This window comes from Parasteatoda tepidariorum, chromosome 1 (genome assembly GCF_982258835.1).
Source record: "Parasteatoda tepidariorum strain Cologne lab strain chromosome 1, Ptep-v5.0, whole genome shotgun sequence".
NCBI lineage: Eukaryota > Metazoa > Arthropoda > Arachnida > Araneae > Theridiidae > Parasteatoda > Parasteatoda tepidariorum.
Genome location: NC_141755.1, coordinates 95,616,770 through 95,641,865, shown reverse-complemented (window position 1 = coordinate 95,641,865; position 25,096 = coordinate 95,616,770). Strand labels below are relative to the sequence as shown.

The window sequence follows — 25,096 nt, the reverse complement described above, 5'->3', positions numbered from 1 at the left end:
CACATTGGCAAAATGGGTCTTGTTTTGAGTTTGATGACGTGCGCAACTTATTTAGACGTCATCACACTTTTCAACTGTGCTCAAGAGTAATAGTAAGCAGTGGGCATGCGTCGTCATTGCATGCGTTGCTATGGCGATCACTGCTGTTTTTCTTTTTCTTTTCACTAGCAGGCATTTTTAATGTATTTAAATAATAATAATTTAAAGTATTTTTACATATTTTTTTATTATTAACTTATAACTACTGGCTTGACGGTGATTTCAATATAAATATGAATACTGATGAAGAAGGAAAATTATTTTGTGACGTCTTGAAACACATACGTAGGCAGGATTTGAAAACCAATCCGACGACAAACATCAATTGAGACAGTTTTTGCAACCCATGACTTGAAATGTTGTGTCCTTTAACGGAGTCAATCCAGAAGGACAAAGCATTTGACCAATGGCTAACCAGTGATCGTAATAAGGGGATCACAAAGTTTTGACCCATTGGCAAAATTTTTTTTTGACGGATTTGTATTTTTGACTTTCAAGTATAGACTTAGGAGAATGTAGGAATGTAGGAAATATTGATTCTGAATTTTAACAGTAGAACAATTGAATTTTATGGCCATTTTACTTTAAATTTACTTTTTTGCGTATTTCTCGGTAATTTTTAAAGTGAATTCGAAGCATTTTCAGCACAAATATAAAATTTCGTTTTCCATAAATCATTATACGCATTGAAAGTAATTTTAATGACCATTTATAGTGCTTTCATTTATATATTTTATTTTAAAAAAAATTCATAATTCTTTTATTTACAGTTTTATTTAATAGTTGTCGAACAAAACTTTGAATTGTAAGGTATACAAATTTTTGCATAATTTTAAATAAAAAAAAATTAAAGGTTGTCGAAATGTTATCAAGAAATGAAAATTTTAAATAAAGAAACACGATTCGTTTGAAATTTAAAAAATAATTCTACCGATTGTATTGAAATTTTATACTGTAAATTTGTTTGTCATCTGACATTTAATTTTTCTGAAATATTTATAAGAATTACAATTAAAAAAAATTTCGACTAATTTTACTTAAAATAATGAAAGATTATAGATTATGAAAGATTGTTTTAATAATAAAATTTTCTTTCGATAAATGCATTATATAGCTGCATGCAATAAGATTTCTATTCACTTAAAAAATTTCCGACTTATGGCGAAATACGCAAAAAAGAAAATTCACATAAAAGGGTAAAAACTTTTCTTCTGTTAAGTTCATATATTATACACTGAATAAAGAGTTTCACTATACAAATAGTGAAATAGACTACAATGCGGAAAATTCCGGATCAAATTATGGTAAAAGTTACCGGTACATACCTTTTACTGTTAAGTTCATTTTTACCGCAACATGCTACGGAACAAAACATTTGATGTACCGTAATTTTTACAGTAATAATTTCAGTAAAATCCTTAAATCACTCTAATTAGATAAATGTTATTGTAAAAATTACGGAAAAATAGATTAGAGGTAAAAATAGATTTTACACATAATGCATCCAAACTGTTAGGATTTTATACAGCTATTTGATCCGAATTTTTTTTCAAGAAATACACTGCCTGGCTCAAAAAACGAACATACTCAAGGCAGTCTGTGTAAAATTTTACCGTTTCTCAATACTCAAAATGGTGCCAACTACTTTCACCAAAGTTGTGTACAGAAACACCATAGAAAACTCTTGGCTCTTGATATTTCATTACACCAAGATCTTGGACAGTTCCAGGTGTTGCGATACACCGCAAATGTATGTTTTGATTACGTCAACTGGTGCAAAGTAGCTGCCATCATTTTTATTTAGTAGCACTCAAATTTATAATTACAGAAAAAAATGATACACGTAAGTCGGAATATTTTTACTATACAATATAAGTAAGAATCATTAATTTCGGCTCAGTATTCTTAAAATAAGATCAGTTAACTAAACATACACGCAGCGCAGAGAGATTGTTAGGACCAATTCGAAATAGGCTTAATAAATGCGAATTGAATAGAAGTTTAAAATAATAATATTATGTAATTTTTTTTTGAGAATATAATTATATTTATTACACTACTACAATCATACATGTCTTTTTGTAAAGGAAGGCTTCTATTTCTGTGGAATATTCAGCAACAGACGGGATAACAAACTTCCACTTTCTCGAGCTCGATTGCAGACAATCTATCATTGTCATCTGATGGTTTCTAAACGTGAGCCGAAACTGATGAAAATAATTCATGGAGCAAATGTAATTGAGCTCTAGGTAATCTTTCTCAATTATCGGTGTTTAGATATTAAATACACGCTTTAAGTTGTGTATGAATGCTCGAGTCTTTTAACTCGAAATAAAGTTTTTATTCACATAATTTTCGGAGTTTTTGACTCAAAATAGACATTACATTCATTTTTTACAGTACGAATAGGTGTTATAACGAAAAAAATAACAAGTGAAATAAAAAAAAAGAATCTTAAGAGCACTACGTGATCGTATTAGGTGTTCCATAAAGACCATCCTTAATATGTATATTTGTAATCCCTATCAAGAAGGAAAAAAAGTATATGCATCTATGTTTTTGACGAAACCGTTGCCTTGTATATGCTCCGAGCGAACATTTCCTCAGAAGAACGAAATAGCTGTCGTCACTTTTTTGAGGAAAAAAAATTTTCAAATATATATATATATATATATATATATATATATATATATATATATATATATATATATATATATATATATATATATATATATATATATATATATATATATATATATATATATATATATATATATATATATATATATATATATATATATATATATATATATATATATATATATATATATATACAGGGTGTCCCAAAAGGTCGTTTACAAACTTAACATGCTGGTCTGTCATATCATGATGAACAAGATTTACATAGGAACTTGTGTCCGAAAATTAAAACTGCGACCGCTAGAGGGCGATAATTGCACGAAAACGGGACAGTGGGAAAAACAATCATTTCAGGCGTGGGAGTTGAAGGAGAAGGATGAATGAGTTTAGTAACGCAGAAATGGCCGACATGCATTACGTATACGGCTCCGCTGATGGAAATGGACGTGCAGCGGCACGGACGTACCTTGAGCGCTTCCCAAACAGACGTCAGCCAAGTCACGCTTTGTTTGGACGATTGCACTGCAGATTATGTGGATCAGGTGCTTTCGTAGCACGTAGCCACATCGGTCGAGAACGTGCTACACGCACACCTGTCGTAGAGGAAACCGTGCTACAGGAGTATGCCATCAACCCGCAAAGAAGTCTCCGAGAAGGCGAACGTGTCTTAGGTGTAGCTCGTTCCACCATAATGCGCATACTGCACGATGACATGCAACACCCTTACCACTTCCAAAAAGTACAGGCATTGTGCGCTGACGATTATCCCAAACGCATTGCATTCTCACGCTGGTATTTGCAACAGCGGGTCGCACAGCCAGATTTTCCATCATGGATTTTGTTTTCTGATGAATCCTGCTTTACACGGGATGGTGTCGTGAACCTGTGCACAACATACACGTATGGGCGCATGAAAACCCAAGATGTACACGTGCCCATGCACATCAACAACGTTTCAGCGTAAACGTTTGGGTTGGTATTATCGGTGACATGTTGATTGGCCCTTACCTTCTACCTGAACGCCTAGACGAAAATACCTAACGCATTTTTTTAGAAAGAGTTTTGCCGGATCTGATGGGTGACGTTCCAGCCGCTACACGCCGAAGCATCTGGTTTCAGCATGATGTAGAGCCAGCCAACTTTAGCAACGCTGTTCGAGAATACTTTGATAGGATTTATCCTAATCGCTGGATCGGTAGAGGCGGACCAGTCCCATGGCCGCCGCGATCCCCCGACCTGACTCCCCTGGATTTCTACCAGTGGGGACACATGAAGTCCATAGTGTACGAGACACCTATAACATCGGACATGGATCTTATCGCCAGGATCGCGGAAGCGGCAGCACGTGTTCGTGACACTCCTGGCCAATTTGAACGGGTTCGTGAATCCATGCGCCGACGCTATGAAACGTGCATTGTGGCGAATGGAAGGAATTTTGAGCATTTGCTGTGATGTTTTATAATAAAAATCATATTAACACCGCTATCGATATCATTTTTTTTCTCCTCATCCAAACCTGCACTTATCGCCCTCTAGCGGTCTCAGTTTAAATTTTCGGACACAAGTTCCTATGTAAATCTTGTTCATCATGATATGACAGACCAGCATGTTAAGTTTGTAAACGACCTTTTGGGACACCCTGTATATATATCTATTTCGCCATTCCAGTTTCAATTGTCTAGTCTTTATTCTAGTGAAAGAGCACCCACAATGCCCTGTGATAAGGTTCCGAAGTCGCGTTTCGTCACAAATCACGTGATTTCGTAACGAAATGATTCTCAAGATTAACGAAATACAACTTAGAAGGATTGCTGAATCGCCAAAAGTGAGATTTAGTTTATTTCGGAGAGTGGGGTAAAAATAAAAGAAACCTATTAACTTGGTACATCTATTTAAAAATAACAATCATAAGTATTATTTCTAACATATGTTATATTTGTATATTTTTAAAAAGGTAAAAATTAATTCAAAGCATTTACATATGGTTCAAGAGATGCAATTTGAAATAGAGTAATTTCGACACTGCCTAAGACAAATATTTATATGGATACTAATTAATATGGAGCAATTATTATAGTTAAGAAGCTGTCCTAACTAAATATTAGTTTTTACTAAATGTGTAGCCCAGGGGAAGAATTATCGTATCGTAAACCCTATAAAAAGAAACGAAAATAAAATAAACGGAGTTTATTTTTCTATTTAAATGCAAAGCAGACGCATTTTTTTTCTCCTCGTGATTTACTATGTAATTCAAGGTGATTCTAGTCCATTTGAAAATAGTCTAATCATCAAAAAGAAATGAGATAATTATTTTTACTAGAATCGAATCATAAAAAAATTCAAAACGCGTTTCGGAAAAATATTTTTTTATTTTCTATAATTTTAATTTTTCTATAATTTGTTAATATATTTTAATATTCAAACGTTTTTTTTATGAGTGAATCTTCAGCTTTTATTGGACGAAAAAAAGATCTGTGTCATGCGATGTATACAATTGAAACAAATATTTCATGATTTTTACTGTTACTTTACACGTCTAGACAGTGTTTAAAAAGAACGCCAATTTAAATTTCAAGTCCATTTTAAGTAATCTGAAATGAATGTAGAGACGATTTAAAAATTACTAGTCAAACTGTAACCGATTCAAAACCGATCAAAACCGATTTAAAAATTACTAGTCAAAATGCAACTCTTATAAGAATTCAAAAAAAAAAGAACATTTTCTTTTCATTTTTGTCATCATTAATTTTTTAATTTTTAAAAGAATCAATACTTAATTCTGGTTATAGAAACCTTATAGTAACAATTTATAGTAACATTATTAATACCTTACCTTATATAGTACCAATATTAGAACAACCTTATAGTAACAATTTATAGTAACATTATTAATACCTTACCTTATATACTGCCAATATTAGAACAACCTTATAGTAACAATAATTTCAAGGGAAAAAATATATTTTGTCCTGATCATTAATTTTCGTTTGAATGCCAATCATAAAATTTGCATTAATTGTTTTTTTTTTATGTTTGGTACACGCTTGCTCGGTATTTCCAATGCAAGTGTAACTCCGTAGCCTTGTAATTTTGAACCCAATCCAAAAGACAAGGGAACTCCTGCATCGAGTATTGGAAGAAATTTTCCCTTCGTGGAGGACCTTTTGATGGAGCTAGCCCGCATTTGCGTTACATGGAGAGGAAGACCACTCGAAACTCCCACGGTTAGCCTGACGGCAAAGAGACTCTAACCCATGATCCGTCTACCACTGAGGATATTTCACGTCAGAACTGTAGTCGATGCAAGCCGGATGCGGAATTCGTATCGACTGGGATTTGAGCCCGGTTCGCATCACTGGAAGGCGAACGCTCATTTCAACCCTGAACCATCACGCCTCCACAAATGCTTTTAAGGATAAGTGGTACTCTCGGCGTACACGTATCTTGATTTGATACACTGATGTTTTTTCACAGTAAGTTGCACTTCCCCATAGGCACTTACCCTGTATTCCGTACACTGATGTTTTTATGATCTAATAACACAGTTCGGTATACACTTGCCCTGTCTTCCCTTCACTAGTGTTTCTTAATTTTAACCCCTTCTTTCTCGCTCCCGTGAAAATGACGCGGTGAGGTTTCGCCATCTATTTCTCATTCCCGTGATATTTTCGTGCTGGAGTGTTCAGTAGTAACGGGCCAATAAGAAGAAAACTAATTCATTTCCTTTGCCCGGAAAACATTTTATTTCTCATTTTGCCCATCAGATGGCAGTACCAGGATATTTTTAAGGTAATTGTAGATAGTTAGTTTATTTTAAACTAGATGTCAGCACTAATCATGGATACAGGGATAACAAAAAATAGGCACTTTTATGACAGTTTTCTTGGAAATTAACAGATCGTTAAGGGGTTAAGTAACACTGCCCGGTATACACTCGTCATGTGTTGCCCTCACTGTTGTTTTTAAGGTTATCCTGTATTCGCAAATCCAATGCTTGTTTCTTTTCAATTTCTACTATTAGTCCACACTCTCCCTATATATATTTATACATCTTGTTCAAATTTTCATTCGTTAATAAAATACTTTTGATTTTGCTAATACAGTTATTTCAATTCACTAATTAAATTTAATTCATTAATTTTAGTCTTATATGGGAGAAATATAAATATCTTTCATATCATGGGCATCAACAGTACATAAGATGCAAGGGAGCACTGTAGATTGATTATGCAGTAATATATCTAGGACGAAAACTCAGAACAAGCATATGTCGCTTTGAGTAGTGTGAAATCATTAAATGGACTATTAATTGAAGAACTGGACTGCTCGAAACTCACTGGAAAGGTTCCTTGCAATAATGAAGCATTACAAGAGATGGTTAAAATGAGAAATTATAGACCACCATCAGCTTCGAGAATTAGAAACGAAAAAAAAATATAGAGCAAATAAATAATAACAAACAAAAATAATAGTCCAACACTCTATATGGAAAGAAAAATGAAAAATTGGAAGGAAATTGGCTGTCTATTTTGCTATTTAATATTGTGATTCTGTCATATGTTTATACATATTTATATTAATTCTAATTATTTAATCAAAAGTAACTAAAGTAAAAATCTTTTTTGACCTAAGTAGGAATTGACTTAAATTTTTTTTTAATTATTTATTTAAGGATAAGATGAGTAGAACTCCGACCCACCCCAGGGGGGTATGAAGAGATTAAAAGTTAAATTATTGCATTAAATATTTAGGCTAAAAACTTAAAATACAGTAAAATTTTGCCAAATGACAGTGGTGGTGATCAGTTAAAAGTGAATTAACTAAAAACTTAGGTAATTAAAAGCATGACTTAAAATCAAAGGAAGCTAAAAGCGCCGGTGTAAATATCAAGAATTAGAATGATGAAAATACTAAGGAAATTAGAGATGAAAATAAAATCATTAAACTAAAAATCAGTAAGAGCTAAAAGTCCTAAGTGCAAATGGCTGAAAGTAAAAGTTTGAATAAAAATCGATGACTTTCTGGTATGCACTTGCACTGTAATAAAAGAAATAGTTTACAATGAAATAATAGTACATGTATTATCTGTTATCATATTGCTATTAATAATAGACCAATGAATCAATTTACTTCTCTGTAATCGTCATTCTTCAACATTCCCAAAATCGTTCAAAGAATATTTAATTCTTATCTGTGTTGTTCCAATCCATTTTTAAAACCATAATATCATGCAATTATATCTGCGGTTCTATCGATTTTCCCTTGTGAGGTTGATTTCTTAGGAAGTTCCCAACGTGTGTGAAAAGCTCTTTTCCGTCTTTTAACGGCTTATTATAATAATATTAAGCTGATCGTGTTATTCTTTCATAAAATTTAATAATTCAGAGTTTGTAATTTGAAATGATGTGATTTGTAATAAAGCAATAATACTTCGTTTAACTCTTCAATTGAATATCATTACACAATAAAGATATTTCTTTTACCCGGAGCTGGGAAGTCGAAGTCAAAGAAAAAAATTGAAGGATTCTGAGTCGAAAAAATTTGCTCGACTCCAGTTCCGGTTAGTTAAACGTTTTTAATACTTTTGGTTTAAAAAAAAAAGGGGGGGAGTTTGATCTTTCGTTATTTCAACAAATATAAATTTATAAAAAGGGAATTCATATGTTTGAAAATGAGTAAAATTATTAATCAAATGAATATTGTAACAATTATTTAAACTAGCCACCTTTACCGACTAGCTTGACCACCCTTCAAAATTATCTTGTGCAACATAACCAAGACGAATGTATAACACCACTGTATATAAATATTCTAATTCTTCAAAATTTCCTCATAGCATCTTAATTAGTTTTAAACAATATATTAGCCAAATTTTTTGCCGTTTAGATGTTGCCCGTGCCTTTACCCTCACGTAAATACATAGATCTTCAATTTCAACTACTTTCAAGAAATGTCAGTGACATCAAAGTCCTTTATGTATTAAATTTTAGCAATAATTTAAAATCTGTTCGGCAGCTATTAAAGCATGCAAACAGTCTTAAGTATGAGTTCAGTAAATTTTAGCATAGCAGGGAATTGTTGGAAATATTGACATCTCTGTCGTGAGATAAGAAAAAGAACTTATCCCAATGCTCCATTACGTGCTGTACTACTTCCTGACTCACCTCTTGAGCAATAATTTGAGTATCGTGCAATATATCTATGCTGTTTAACAAAACAGGCAAGCTGTCACCAATAATTGGTATGACAGTACGCGGCACCATAGCAGCGCTTATGTTAAAAAAATTTACCACCATTTGAGAAAGGATCAAAAATAAATCTAAGTGATTACGTCGTATATGAATTTTAATTTCTATAAAATAAAAGTACAAAATTATATACAAAACAAAAGTACACACATATATATATATATATATATATATATATATATATATATATATATATATATATATATATATATATATATATATATATATATATATATATATATATATATATATATAATAAATAAATACAAGAAAACACGAAGAAAGTTAAGAAAAACAATAAGTTTCATTTATTGCGCTTAATCTGCAAGTAAACAGAACCCATTAGATAAGTTCAAAATGAAGAATAAAACAAAGAGAAATTAAAGACAAATGAAAAAAGGGGGAAATAATAGGTAATAAGTAAAAACATAACAAACAACAGTTTAAAAAAGTAAAACAACAAAGTAGTACAACAGTAAAAAAAATTTTTGAGTGCTCCTCACACTATTGTATTAATATATTTAGCTTTGGCTTTATTGATACAATATCAGAAAGCACTCTGTTTTACGGATATAATCGTGTGGGCTGATGAAAAGATTATATCTTTTTTTCCGGCTTTTTTTTCCGGTTTTTTAATCCGGTTTTTTTTCCGGTTTTCCGGTTTTATCCCCTTTTCTTTTTTCTTTTTTTTTAAAATGTTGTTTGTTATTTTTTTACTTATTACATATTATTTCCCCCTTTTTTCACTTGTCTTTAATTTCTCTTTGTTTTATTCTTCATATATATATATATACATATATATATATATATATATATATATATATATATATATATATATATATATATATATATATATATATATATATATATATATATATATATATATATATATATATATATATATATATATATATATATATATATATATATATATATATATATATATGCATATATATATATATGCAAGTGCAATAATGTTTAAAAAATTCCACCATTTCTTTTTACCTTTCAATCAAGTTTAAATTTTCAACGGTTTAAAAACAACTCTTTTAAACCACCTTCTGCTTCAAAATATGATATTTTCTAAAGAAAACAAATATTCTAGAGGCATAAAAATGTTTTGCCACGTGACCCATCCTTTCAACTTTAAATTTTTATCCAAGACTCCGGAAACTGATATCCTTCAAAAACATCTGCAAGAAGTACGCAAGCAGCCGAAGCCGCTGTCTTTGTGAAAACGATGCGCATTTTCTTTCATCTGAATTCCTCACGTTTTCTACAAATTCATAAACAAGCGTTTCTTCTTCTAAAAATGCTCAGAGCTATTCACTTTTGAAATAAAGAAAAAAAAATTGATATTTCATGATTAAATTTCTCCTTTGTGCATAAATTATATTAAGTTTGATACTAATTGTAATTAAAAAAAGAAACATTTTACTTTTATTAAAGAGTAAGATCAATAACGATATTTCGAACGAAAAAAGTAAGCGGATTTTAATAATTTTTTTGTGGGGGGGGGGAGATAATGAATTCATATTCTTAATGGATTATACTTCTGGAAACATATTACAATGGATTATGCTTCTGGAAACATCTTTAATTGCACAATTATTACGAGACATTATGACTTTTTACTGTGGATTGTAAAAATCAATAATAAAAATTTTTCGAAAACTAATCATCAAAAAAGTCATAATATAAAACCTAATAATAAAAAATTAGAATAAAAAGTAAATAATGTAAAAATTAATATTGTGACATTTAGTTATGAAATTTAATACCAAAGCTGAGTAATAGGAAATTTAATAATATGAAAATTAATAATGTAATATTAAAAAATAGAAATTGATAACGTAAAAACTACTAATAAAAAACCAATAATACAAAAACTGCTCATGAAAAAACTAATAATAAGAAGTTAATAATGTAAAAATTAATTATGTTAAGTTTAATATTAAAAATTAATAATGCAATAATTAATAATATAGAAATTAACAATGTAAACAATAATAATAAAAATATTAAGTAATTTTTGCAGCAAACTGGGAACTTTAATAACGCAAACGAGAGTTTACGTCCAATACAAAACAAAATGGCCATTTTATGGAATATTTCTTTTTAAATGGAGTGCTATTCTTAAAAATTTTAGCAACAGCCGAATTTAATATGGAATACAAAATTTCGTTCGATTATGAGCGGGAATCGCAACGAGTCTGTAGAATTAATTTCACATTTTTTAATTTAATAATCCCCGAAAAATCATCAGAAAAATTTTAGAACAAAAAAGAATCTATGATTTTATTGAAATAATCCGATGAAAACATTTAATATTCAGAATTATATATTTTCCTTAAGCCTATTTTATCATTAGCACTTAAAATGCTTAAAAAAATTTTTAATTAAGTATTCATTTTTTTTAACTCTTTGCAAAAAAATTTTTTTTTTCATTTTTAAAGCTTTAATTAAGAATATAATTTTAAAATTCGTATGCAAGAATGTAATTTATTAAATTATTAGCCACCTTTGCCGATTAGCTTGGTCACCTTTCAAACTCATCTTGTGCAACGTGTACACTAAACTGGTAACCAAGCCAATTGATAACCAATTGGTAGCCTTTAACGTTTTTTTTAACGTTTAAACTGGAAAACAAATATACGAAAAACCGACAACCTTCAAAAGTTTTTTTTTAATGAAATCCTAGAAAAAAACTAATAAAACTTATATTTGCGATAAAAAGTTTTTTATGTACAAATAGTAGACAAATAGTTTCAAAATAGTTTTGTACAAATTGTAGACAAATAGTTTTATGTACAAATTGTAGTAGCGAGTGGCCGGCGAGTCATTCTGTTTTGGCTCGAGTAACCAATGACACAGGTTTATTCCACTGTTTCCGATATTATCCAACTACTCTTATTCCCTATCCCAAAAACAGGTACCAAAACCGATCGATAAGAAATCGAATAAAAAAACATTTATTGAATCGATGTCCCGTCAATCGCAATTCTCCCAATTTTCATGTAACATCAAAAGTACGTAACAGACACCCACTTAGTATAACTTCCTTCACTAAAAACTCTCTCTTACAATCGATAAATCTAGTTCAAGGTTTCAAAGCAATTTAATTGTATTCTGAATTTTTATAAATACTATAATAATTTGTGCGATCGATAATTATTCATCCATTCATTAAAAATTTACTTTTTTCACATAAAATATTAATGTGTGCCTTTGTTAAAATGTTTGTTTAGTCGATTTAAATTATATTTAAAGTCAAAGCAATTAAATCATGTAAACGAAATGATATGCTGCTTTATTCATATATTTTACGTATTTCTTCAGAAATAATTCGATTATGTAAATTTTCTTCATCTTTGATTTTTGGGTCAAGGTCTAGTTTCGTACTTCTCTACTTTATTTAATTTCGGAATTTTTTTTTAAGTGAATAGTAATGTAATACAACTTCTTATTTGTTCATATAGGTTTTGAAGAGTATAATTGAGATATTTTATTAAAAAAAATACACTTATGATTGCGAAAATTGCAACACCATGAGGGAATAATGCAAATTGGACTAAAACTTATAATAAAGCAAATGCATCTTTTAAAGTGTATTGTAATGTGACTGTAAAGTTTGGTAAAACACGCAAATGATTAGAATTAAAGCGATTGCGCATGCGTGGACGGGGAATCAGCTATATCAGCCTTTTGTTTCTTGTATATTAAAAAATATAAAGATCGGTAGAAATCAGTTTATCATCTTCAGTTCGGTTCGATTCGTAGTTCATTTACGTCGCACTAGAGCTGCACAATGGGCTATCGACGACGTTCTGGAAAACATCCCAGAGGATGATCCGAAGACATGCCATCACAATTTTGATCCTCTACAGAGTGGATGGCACCCCCGCTTCGGTAGCCTAACGACCTGCAAATGAAGTCAAGCACTTTACGGTGGAACATAACATTAAGTTTAACAAGGACCCATACCCCACACCCTCGGTCCCTATGCAGACTAATCCAAGTGGTCACCCACCCGCACACTGACCGCATCCAGTGATGCTTGAATTCGGTGATCTGCTGGGAATCGTGTCTTAACGATCAGTGCACTGCGGGACCGTCTTCTGTTCGGAGTAAACGTTTTATTAGGAGTCAGTTCGCTTCTTGAAGAGCGGAGAGCACCACACCAACAACTAACGAAATCTCACGCCGCCGAATGCGTGGTATGCGAGAGGGTGGATTTTCATATAGAGAAATCACAACCCGCAAGTATCATAATGCCACAACAGCGATGCGTGTTCGGAAGAAATCGACACAAGAAGAACAACCAAAGTGAAAACTTGGCAATGGCTCACGTAATAGCACAACAGCACCGGAGAACAGACACCTCAATCGAATGACTGTGATGGACAATACAACGTCCTCCTGCATGTTAGCACAACGTTGGAGCATGGCTACATGTGTTTTCTTGTCAAGCTTTACGGTTGGTCACAGTCTGCTGCAGCATCAACTGCGTGTAAGGGTTTCCTCTATGCAGGATTTCTTAGTCTCTGAATCACAGACACCTCCGAATTCAGTGGGTTTAGCAACAGATTAATCACGTGACAATCTGGAGTACAATGATGAAAGAGTACGTTTTAGACGTTACCGTTGCGTATTATCCAGGTTCATACCGTTGAGACTCCTGACATCATGGCTTGGCGAACTATTGAATGTAATTGTCGATCCCATCAAATTGCTAGAAACTTCAACAGTCATCTCTACAAACGAGAAATTGAAGAAATTGTCCACTTCGTTCTTCGATGCATTCTGAACGACACTGTACTCCAGCAGGATTATGCATGTGCACATGTTTCTTAGATTACACAAGCGTTCTTCAATGGACAACAGGTTTCGATTCTTCCATGGCCTGCTTATTCCACAAATGTATCTCCCATTCAGCATGTCCAGGATTTCATTGGTCGGTGCTTTGCTAGTGCAAATGGTGGGGCACACAGTGAAACTGAACTTTGATGTCCAGTCGAAGCCATCTGGAATACCATTTCCAAGGAATTACATTTTATTCAATGCCACGACGTGTTCAGGGTTTTCTTGGCGGACGCACAAAAGTCTGATTTCCGATGTTCTGTATTTTTATCTTGTAAGTTTGATACTTTATTTATACTTCGTTTATTTAAATGTGGAATAAATTTCATTAATGTCAGAAAATTTCTTTATGGTGTTTAAATTTTTACAAACATTAGTATTGAAATGTTGAACTTTCAGCTCAATTTTAGAAATTTTTACTTTTATGTGTATATTTATTTTTGTTTTAATGGACATAAGACTTGGCGTTCAATTTTCAAAATGAATTATCTCTAAGAAAAGAATATTACATCAACAATAGGCGTTTCTTTCACGTGGGTTTTAATTTTTATCTATTTACTAAAATAATATTTTTTTTCGAATCCCGCATCAGAATTTATATTCTTCAAAATATTAATAACTTTCATTGCATAGGAAACATTTTTAAAAAAATTACACATATTCTGCAAAAGAAGAACTAATTATTGTCTAGAAATAGTGCTTCAAAACCCATATAAATATAAAATACATTTAAAGAAATAACATCAGTTAAATAGAAACAGTACAACATAGAAAATGTCTGAGAAGAATATTCATATTACGAAAAATATTGTCCTTTTTTAAAAATTACTTTTCCTTAAAGATAAAATAAGAGAAACCTTTGCTTAAGTAAAACGAAAAAAGAAAGGTTTTTTTTTATAAATATATATACTGTAGAAATTCAAAAATAAAGGTTCTAAATTCTTTATTGTAGCAGTAATGATGCATTAAAATTTAGCTTTACGTTTTTATACTTACTACAAAAACTTTTCCTAATAAAAAATGGAAGAATTCAAAGACTTAATGATAAAGAATAAAAACTGTCTCGAACAGTCATTTTTTTCGGTTCATTGACATTTTAAATTTTTTTTTATCGTTAACAAAATGGTGCAAAATTAGTTTAAGGTCACGAATGCAAAGAAGTAGAAAACAATATCCACTTCCAACTGAATACTTTTCTTTAAAAAATAGTGCAAAATTAGTTTATAGGAATTCAAAGAACACAAATGCAAATACTTTCAGAAATAAAGCTCTCACTTTTGACGTTTCAGTAATCCTTGAGCTGCATTTCGTTAATTTTGAGAATCATTTCGTCACGAAATCACGTGACGAAACGCGAACTCTGAAATATATGAAAAAATTGTTTCCTCAACTCGAAACCTCATCTTATGCATGGTGGGAGATAGTTAATCAGATTAACAAAACTGAGATAAAAATAAAATAAAAATTGTTTCCTCAACTCGAAACCTCATCTTAATGCATGGTAGGAGATAGTTAATCAGATTAACAAAACTGAGATGAAGACTAAAGGATCAAAAATAACTAAGCACTCCGACCGGATGTACTGCGGTCAAGTAGGTATCAGGGTTCGTATCTCGCATCGGGTATGGGTGTAATTTATTTTCTGTTCAATCGATCTTTCTTGTATATATATATATATATATATATATATATATATATATATATATATATATATATATATATATATATATATATATATATATATATATATATATATATATATATATATATATATATATATATATATATATTAGAGGAAATAAAATGACGAAATGTTTTCTAAATTTTGCGAAATTTGTTTACTTGAAGATATAATGATAGCTATTTCGTCAATTTGACGTACTATTTGCTCGGACCATATACCAAAAAACGATTTCGTCGAAGAAAATGAAGAAAGTTCACAGATATTTGAATATGTAGTTTGTACGGTGAATATGTAAGAACTAATATCCAGTTCCAACTGAAAATTCTTCGTTGGAAAATAGTACAAAATTATATTAAAAGATTAGAAGGTCATAATTTTAACCATCATAGCAACATACATTACGCTAGTTTAATAGTTAACAATTTTAACACAAATTTGTCTCGTTTTTTCATTTAAACAAAGAACCATAACATCAAGCAACTTATGAATTATGTAGAAAGGTCTACAGTTAAGACCACGCCCAAGGAAGTTAATGCTGTTGTCTTAGACAGCAATGATAAATTCTCTAATCAAAATCCTGGCAAAGCACTTAATGACAGTAGTACTTATACTAAAAGGATATCTTTAAGGGAAGAATTAGATAGTTTTTGACGTTTTATCACCAATTGTATAAGTAACCGCTGCTATGATTTAAAGCTACTTTCGATTCCTCTCTTTGTTATTATACACATTTTATTCTTGTTTTGCAGGAATAAATTATTTTTATAAAAGGAAGCGAGGGATTGCCTACTGAAAAAAAAATGCAAATCATTAGCAAGACAATATTTCAGTAAATTTGCAATTTTTTTTTGGTAAATAAATTTATACTGTAACATTATTATAATGTTATTAGAAGTGCTGTTGAGATTGTGATTTAAAATTTAAGCTTTGTTGCAAGTGGGACATCCATGCGCCTTTTATATATTTTCTCTGACGCTCTAATTTACAAGCAAAAATATATTTCGGTATATTTTGTAATTATAAAAAAAACAGTCTAATTTTTACTAAAAAACTGTTAGATTATCGCAATAATATTTGTACTAAAATGTAAAATTTAAAAAAAAAAAAAAAAAAGAAAATGGAGTTTGAATTTTTTTTTCCGTTCACATTTAAAAACTTATCTATAACTCATTTTATAAATTATAGAAATATCAATGATGAATAACCGCTTCTCTTAGATCGAAATACCTACAATTTTGACAAATTATTGTTTGGAAGTGAGAGTGTTTGGAAGATTTTCCCTTAAACGCAGAAAAGACACCGATATTTCATGCTGTATTTTATAACCATACATTATTAAAATTCTGTATGTAATATTTTTCACTCATTTTGACGTAAATTAATACAAAATAATGAGAAACGGGCAAAAATATGTTTAATAAAAATTCTGCGTCAAAGAGTTATATTCAATATTGTGAATATGTGTTTGTTGGGTATATGTGTGTTTCTTTAAGCGTAGTTATTTTAAGAATGTTTACTCCTAATTTTTAATCATGAGACAGTTATCGATTTCTAAGGTGTAAAATACTTTGAAGGATTTTGATATTAAAGACTGGAAAATAAAGATAAATAGTAGGCAAATTAATCAATCAACGATTAAATGAGCGGGTGAATTGATAAATTAGTGACTCGACAAAATTAGTGGATCAACAAATTAGCAAATTTTCAAATGAATGAATCTGTGAATTTAAGGTAAATATGCGAATTCATGAGCCAATGGATAAATGGGGCCTTCAGCTTTCACAGATTTTGTTAATTTCCAAATTATATTTACACAAATTTTTAAACACAGTATTATTATCAAAAGTCACCATACAAAATGTTCTACTAAATTCTTTCAAAAAATAAAAAATATAATATCTTCTATAACCAAAAGTTAGAACAAAATCTAATTTCATTGCCACGGTTTAGTTTGAAAGAAAATATGATTGAGCTTAACACTTAATGAGAATGAAGCAAATTTGAATAAAATGGTTTAAGATGCTAATATTACGATTCAATATTGAATCGATTTATATGAGGTTGAAAAATATCATGACGTGGAAATAAAATAGAGGAGTAGAAATTTCGCGTAGCAAAATTTCGAGTTACATAAATCACGAGTGTAGAAAATGCAACCGAAAAAAAATGGTAATTCTCACATTTATTGACCAAACAAGAATATGTCCCGCGAAAACTTGTACCAACGAAATTACGTAAATGCAAAATTTCGTTCCTACTAAATGTGGCACCAGCAAGCGCAAGTCCATCTAAGACAGCGCGCGTTAGTATATCATATCACAAAGGGGGTGATCAAGTAGGTGGGACATATTTGTGTTGATAGGGGACACAATCAGCTATAGTGCGGCTTTCAGGAGAACTCCCCCAGACTCCTGCCTCGCATCGTGACGGGTACCATGGTTACGAGGAAAATTCGCTTCGAATAGGGGTGTAGGGTGAATAGTTTTGTCTTGATCTTTGCATAGGTCAGCATGAGTAAACCAATCAACACCTTCATTTTTCCATTGCACCCCCATTAGAAATGTGCTCTCGATTGTAACCATAGCAGCAGACAGTCTGAGACTTTTAGTCTAGAGGAGTTCTCTGGAAAGCCGCACTATAAGTTACCCTGCAAATGCTCTAAATAAAATATAAATCACCTCAATTAACTTCTAATGATAAAGTCGTCATTTTTTACGACTACGGAACACTTTTAAGCAGCTTCTTCGACCAGGGAACACTTTTAAAAAGCTTTAGGACTAGGGAACACTTTAAAACAGCTCTTGGCACACTTTTTAAAATTAGTGATTGACAATAAAAATTCTTAAAATTGGAATAACGAATTTTCACATTTATTTCTCTGTAAACTAAAAAGAATTTAAGAACTGCTGCAGCAACGGTTGTTTTAGGTGTTTGATTTAACGTTGCATTTTGGATTCTGAAATTTTAAATTTTGAAAGTGTGAAAACGAAAATGCAGGGAATAAAAAAATTAACATTCGATAATATTCTTAAGATTTTTTTATTTGTCAAACTCATCGAAAGAAGAGAAAGCTTGCTTTGCAGCCCATGGAAGTGCAACTAAGGAGTTGAAATTTGACGTGCTGAAAAACTCATTTTTACTTGTGAACTTTAAAAAAGCTTTTTCTTAAAAAAAATCTTTTTTTTTAAATTCATTGAAAAATTAGTAAATTTTAATGCATTTTTCATGACTTCCTCTTTTTATATATTCGCTTTACATATCTTTGCGTTACATTTTGTTCTACTGCACAAAATCTATCTAACCTAAACATTTGAAACTACGAAGGCATATAGAAGAGCATACAAAGATTACCCAATAGAAAGTTTTAAAGAAGAAAATATTGAAAAATATAAAAATGACAACAGATGCTGACGTCGTCAGGGGGTACCTTCTCCGGAAGTCATAAAAATACAAAATCTTTTCTATTGAGAGAACATGACGAATGTCTAAATATTGCTTTTTTTGCACCACAATTTTTTGTTAAAAGTCCAAGAAGAGAGAAAAGAAATACAAAATACAAATACTAAAACAATTTTTATATTTTTCATTATTTTCTTCCTTAAATTTTTCAATTGGTTTCACTTCACTTATGAAATGTCTGCTGCATTGCGCAACTTTCCTTTGGAATAGTAGCATTTTACTGCTTCATACATGATTTTTGATTTCTCTTTTTATTTATATAGTTTGAAAATAATTTCTTTATAAAAAATGCAAGTAAAAAAATACGTAAAAATTGCAAATAAAAGTTGATAATATGAAAAAGATTATACGAGGCGCATCCAGAAAGTAAGTTTCCTTAATTTATAAAAAAAAAGAACTCATACTTTCAAGAATTATATTGGTATAACAAGCACAGCAATATTTCAGCTATTTTTCAACATAGTCCCACCAGAATTGAGACACTTGTCGTATCGTGGGATCAACCTTTGTACCCCTCTGTCGTTGAACTCTGCCGCCTGTGAATGGAACCAGCATGTGACAGACGTTTTCTGCTCTTCGTCGTCGTCAAAACGCTCAGCGGAGGACAGGAATTTTTTGAGGTGGCAGAAAACGTGAAAATAGCTGGGAGCAATATCAGGGCTGTAGGTTGGATGATCAAACAACTACCAGCCAAATTCCGTCAAAACAGCCGCTGTGCGTCGTGCCGTATGTGGACTAGCATTGTCATGGGGGAGCGCAACACTTGCAGTAAGCATTCCACAACTCTTGTTTTGAATGGCACGTCACAATTTCCCAGTGTTTCACAGTAACGGTCACAGTGATGATAGACGTCTGTCACACGCTGGTTTCATTCACAGGCGGCAGAGTTCTACGACAGAGGGATACAAAAGTTGATGCCACGATACGACAAGTGTCTCGATTCTGGTGGTGGCTATGTTGAAAAATAGCTGAAAAATTGCTGCATTAGTTGCCAATAAATATGTTCCTGAAAGTGTGAGTTCTCTTTTTAAAAAAAATTCGGGAAACTTATTTTCTGGATACGCCTCGTATAATACAAGTAAAAAAAGCATTGAAGAAAGTATTTTTTATGTACCTTCTATAAATACAAATTAAGTAGTCAAATCACTGTAACGAGCTTTAAATAAAAGAAATGAATCACAATCTAAAATATCAATATAATGGAAAGAAGTTTGAAAATTTGCTATGCTTAGAAAGCATTTCAGGAAGAACGTAATGGGAAACCAACATTAAAAATAAATTGTCGACAAAAAGCATATTAATAAAGTTAGCATATACAATGATTAAGTTACACAAGTTTTGATGTGAATGTTAAGAACTTTTTGAGAAAGAAATTAAAAAAATAAATAAACAGTAATGATTGTACAAAGTTTAAAGAAGATACACTAAGCTTCACTTGTCGAACGAGTAAAGTTTTTTAGGTTCTGAAATCATTTATGAAATTTATTTTGTTTATTTCGAAGTAATTAGAAACATGCAAGTGACGTCACTACAGGTAAATCATGGCATTTGTCGATTCAAATGCCAATCAGGTTCGATACACACGCGTGACGTCGCTCACAGGTACTGAATTAAATCTGATTTAAACCACATGGTTAGACGTAATCACTATAGTTCTTCTCGAGTTGCAAGCACCGAATTATTTAGTTATAAATCACCAAAATCTACAAATTTTACCTCGAATAGGCCATCAAGTTTATTTCATTTTGTAGACGAAGAGCATTGCTGGCTATAAGAAGTTACTTTAATTTAAGACTTTTTTTAATCGGAAGCTATAATAAGAGTTTTAAAAAGGGTGAATTTAAAATATTAAATTTTTATAAAAATAAAGCTTCTATGCTTTTGAGTTATCAAGTCAAAAGTTCTTGCATAATTTTCTATTTTCATGAATTTTAATATAATAATTATTATTAGAACGAACAAGAAATCATTTGAAATCAATTTTTTTTTTGGTATCTTAAGTATGATTTTTCTGGCTGTATTATTTACCGCGCATTTGGTGAAATTTGTACGATTTATTACAATTATTTTGCCACATGTATCATTTTTAATTATTTATATTCCTACAACCTAATTATTTATACCCCTACAGCAAATTATAAAATAAATATAAATTTAAGTTGCTTTGATTAACAAGTTCAAAAGTTCCTATATAATTTTTATTCTCATTTTTCAAGAATTTTTACATATTAATAATTTTTAGAACAAGCGAAAAATCGTTTGAAATCAATTATTTTAAATTAACTTTAAGATGATTTTTTTCAGCTGTGTTATTTATCACGCATTTGGGGAAATTTCTGAGATTCTTAAAAAAAATTTTGCCAAATTTTTTTATTTTCAATAATTTATGTCCCTACAACCAGTGCGACGTAGACGCAATTTTTTATATACATAATTTCACAATCAAAACGAAAACTAACACTTTCGTTAGTAAGGAGCAGAAATACGTAACATGAATACAGAAATGTCGTAAAATAGAAAAAATTAAAAGCGTGCATTTACTGTTATTAAAATTTTAAAAAAGGAAAAGAATTTTGAAATATTTTAGAAAACACATTAGAAAACTAAATAAATACTAATGACTTTCATTTACTTTATTTACTACTTATTAAATTAGAAAGTTAAGGTGTTGTAATAACTGTACATAATTGTACAAGAAAAAGTATTACCGTAATAAATTAGATGTTTAGAGATATTTTTATGCCTAAATTATAATAATAACAAATAAATTAAATATTAACCACAGTGATAAAAATTTTATATTAGATTAAAATTATTCCGGAATCACTACCCACAGTTTATCATGTATCTAATGAAGAAATCTTTCTATGCGATTTTTTCCCCGTTAGTAATTTTGTAAAAAAAAATTATTATTTTGTGAGACATGAATATTAAAAAAAAATTTAATTGTACGTCTAATCGATTATTTTTCATTTTTTGAGACCTAGTGATGCTTTAGAATGTTTCAATTCACCCATAGTTGAAATGGGTCCTGCAAGTACGAAAAGGTTGCTGACCCATTAATCTGTAGGGTGAAGAACGATAAGAGTAATGCAAGCATGTACCTATATCCCATCACAATTTGGAATAAATGTCCTGATGATTGTCTGGAAGTATGCCAAAAGCACACTTTTGGTTCAGATTTCCCATAAACCTTAAGACTGAAAGTGTTACATTTATAGTGCTCCTCCACCAAAGTATCCTTTATGTTGTCAAAAATTAGATAATGTTTAGTTGTTTCTTACTTAGTAAGCGAAAACAGTATAAAAAACATACTTATATATTGTTTTAATAAGATAAACCATAATAATGCAGACAAAACATACTTTTAGAACCATTTTAAACATACTCTATTGCTCTGTACAGTACACAAAGTAAAAAATAATAAATAAATAAAAAGATTTTGATCTAGTGATCGGATTTTCACGCCAACTCAGTGGTTCGAGTGAAACTTTAAATAAGCTAGTTAATTTATGCAGAATTTTAAGATACGAAATTTGATTCAAGATGTACTTCCTATTGGATTAAGATATTGGATTAAACATATTGGATTAAGATACGAAACTTGATGAAACTTTCTCTGATTTGATTAAGATGCGAAATTTGATTCAATATGTATTTTCTCTGATTTGATTAAGATACGAATTTTGATTCAATATGTACTTCCTCTGATTCAAAATATTCACAACTGAGAAGAAAATTGTTCACAAATAAATTCCTTAAAAAGTGTTTATTGCGTTCCTATAATCGAACTTAATAATAATAACAATTTTTTTAAATCTTAAAATATGCAAATTTGTACGCATTATTAAACTTTGCAATTACAAATGACCAAACAAAAAATTTGAGCGAAATCGATATTTTTTTTTTAAAGCTTTTTTCCTTCATAACTTTTCGATGGATTCCGCTGAAATTCAGAATTAAGATATTTAAAACTATTTTACTTAAAATTTAATAACAATATTTTCATATAACTTAATTCAAAGTTTTGTCGACCGTTGTTGTTAGTTTGTTTGTCGATAAACTAAATATTAATAAAAAATTATAAAAGCGTATATTTTGTACGAATAAACGATTTTTTTCATTTCAAAAATGAGAACTTTTAGCAAAAAGTTTCTGATTAATTAAAAAATTTATAAAGGAGAAATTGCGCAAAATGTATAATTTCCTTAATGAGGTCTAAACTTTTTCCTGATTTGTTGCGCAAATCATTAATTTCGAATATTCTTGATAGCAGATTCCACGATATTTCGAGGAACAAAATACCAAATATATCGAAAACAAGCTTTGTTTATTCAAGGAAAGTACTTTTGTGGTTCTAATTTTATAATATTAAAACCTTATCTGCACTAACTAATTAGCAAACTGCAGGTCATTGTTTCAAAGCCATTAGAACGTGAAAAACCTACTCAATAGATCAAAAGTTGCTCAGAATGTTATTGATTTTTATTACTTCGTTCCTTGCGCAAATAATAGTTTAATACTATCTTTATATCACATAATCATAATAAATATTATCACATAGAAATAAAACAAGCAGTTATAAACATCGAGTAAACATATAAAGTTGAAATAAAAACGTGTATTTTAAAAGGTAAACGTTAATCGGTGTTCTGATAAAAATTCATTTAAATATTTTCATTCTAAAGCTTTTTAAAATGCATATTTAATTTAAATATTTTACAGACTTTCCAGTAGTTTAGAATAAAACAGAAATTATCAGTTTGCATTCAAACAAGTTATTATTACTGTTGCATACTTTTTTCCTTAGAATAATAATACTTTTAAAAAACTCTCATACTTTCGGAGTGATTGTTTCTTTTTGCCTTGTAATTCAATGTATAAGTTAGTTTTAAATTTTAATTAAAGTCATTAAACTTTTATTTATTTTTATATGAATTTAGAAAATATAGTTTTTATTTTTGTGTTTTTTAATTATAAAAAATTAATGAAACGTTTTCAAAACGTTTTTAAATTTTTAATTATAACCATTGCGCTTGTTTTTAAAACAATTTGTATTGCAAGTTTCCCCCAATACCAAGTTTCCAATCTTTTATATTGTTATCTAGTTTTTAAAGTAAAAACAATTCCTGATAAATATTACTTTTTAACATTGACAATTGTTTTCAATTTCTTAGATTTTGCAATTGTTTCGGTTGAATTAATGCAAAACTTTTTTCTTCTTCTTTTCCATTGAAAAAAAAATTAAAATTTTGAAAAATTGGAATTGAAAAATTTATTGAATTTTCTGATAGAGTTAATATCATTAAATTCAATAAATTTTTCATTTAACTATCTTTATCAGAGTTTTCTATTTTTTAAAGCGAAATATTTTTCAGATAAATATTACATCTTAACACTTGCTAATATTGATAATTGTTTCTGAAAAATACTCAATTGACTTATAACTTGCAACTTTATTTCAGAACCTTATTAAAATAACGCACGCACTTATAATATTCCTTGATTAAAGTATATTGTTTAACTTCAATTGGGGTAAAAAAGCATAGTTTGCAATCAAATAAAAAATTCATGCAACTAAAACATTGAAATGCCTTTGATATTTGAAAAAAAAATTATAATTTCCTACCTGTTATTCTAATTAGGAATTGCACTCGATATTGCAAATGCAACAAAATGTTCTAATTATTGCAATTCCGTTAGTCGTGCATGCTTTAATGCAATTGATGAGCGGACGCATTTGCAATGAACAGCAACAGAAGTGGACGCAAAATCTCAACTGAAGTATTATACAGTTAGTAGACGCGCTAGGCAAAAAAGCAGAATGTGTACTATTCTCTCGTTCTCCTGAGCCAGAACCGGTGAGCCTCCCTTCCTTTAAATCGAACACCTCTTCCAAGCTGGGGGTGAGGGATTGCTATAGCAACGGCGCATGCGCCATAAAAACGGGAAAAGTCTTGTGTTCCGCGATAATTGTAAGTTTTGACGGCGCTTTTTTTCGTTTTTACAATAAACATCGTTTAAAAGATCGTTTTTTCCCCTAATTTTTTTTAAATCCAATTAGAGCAAGGATAGTGGGCTGTATTTAATAGTCAGGTAATTTAAGAAGAATAGAATCAAGCATATAAATTCTGACGTCATGGCTTACCTGGGATCTTTTGAGAGT

At 30.3% G+C, this 25,096-nt stretch overlaps 1 protein-coding gene across 1 annotated transcript in view; it reads right to left on the bottom strand.

The window, feature by feature from the left end:
• LOC107441923 (melanopsin-like) overlaps positions 1 to 24,790 on the bottom strand; it is a 57,052-nt gene extending 32,262 nt beyond the window's left edge. The window contains exon 1 of the mRNA XM_016055335.4: positions 24,560 to 24,790. The gene's annotated coding sequence lies outside the window, so the exon portion shown is untranslated. The remainder of the gene's footprint in view (positions 1 to 24,559) is intronic.
• Positions 24,791 to 25,096: the final 306 nt, after the last annotated feature.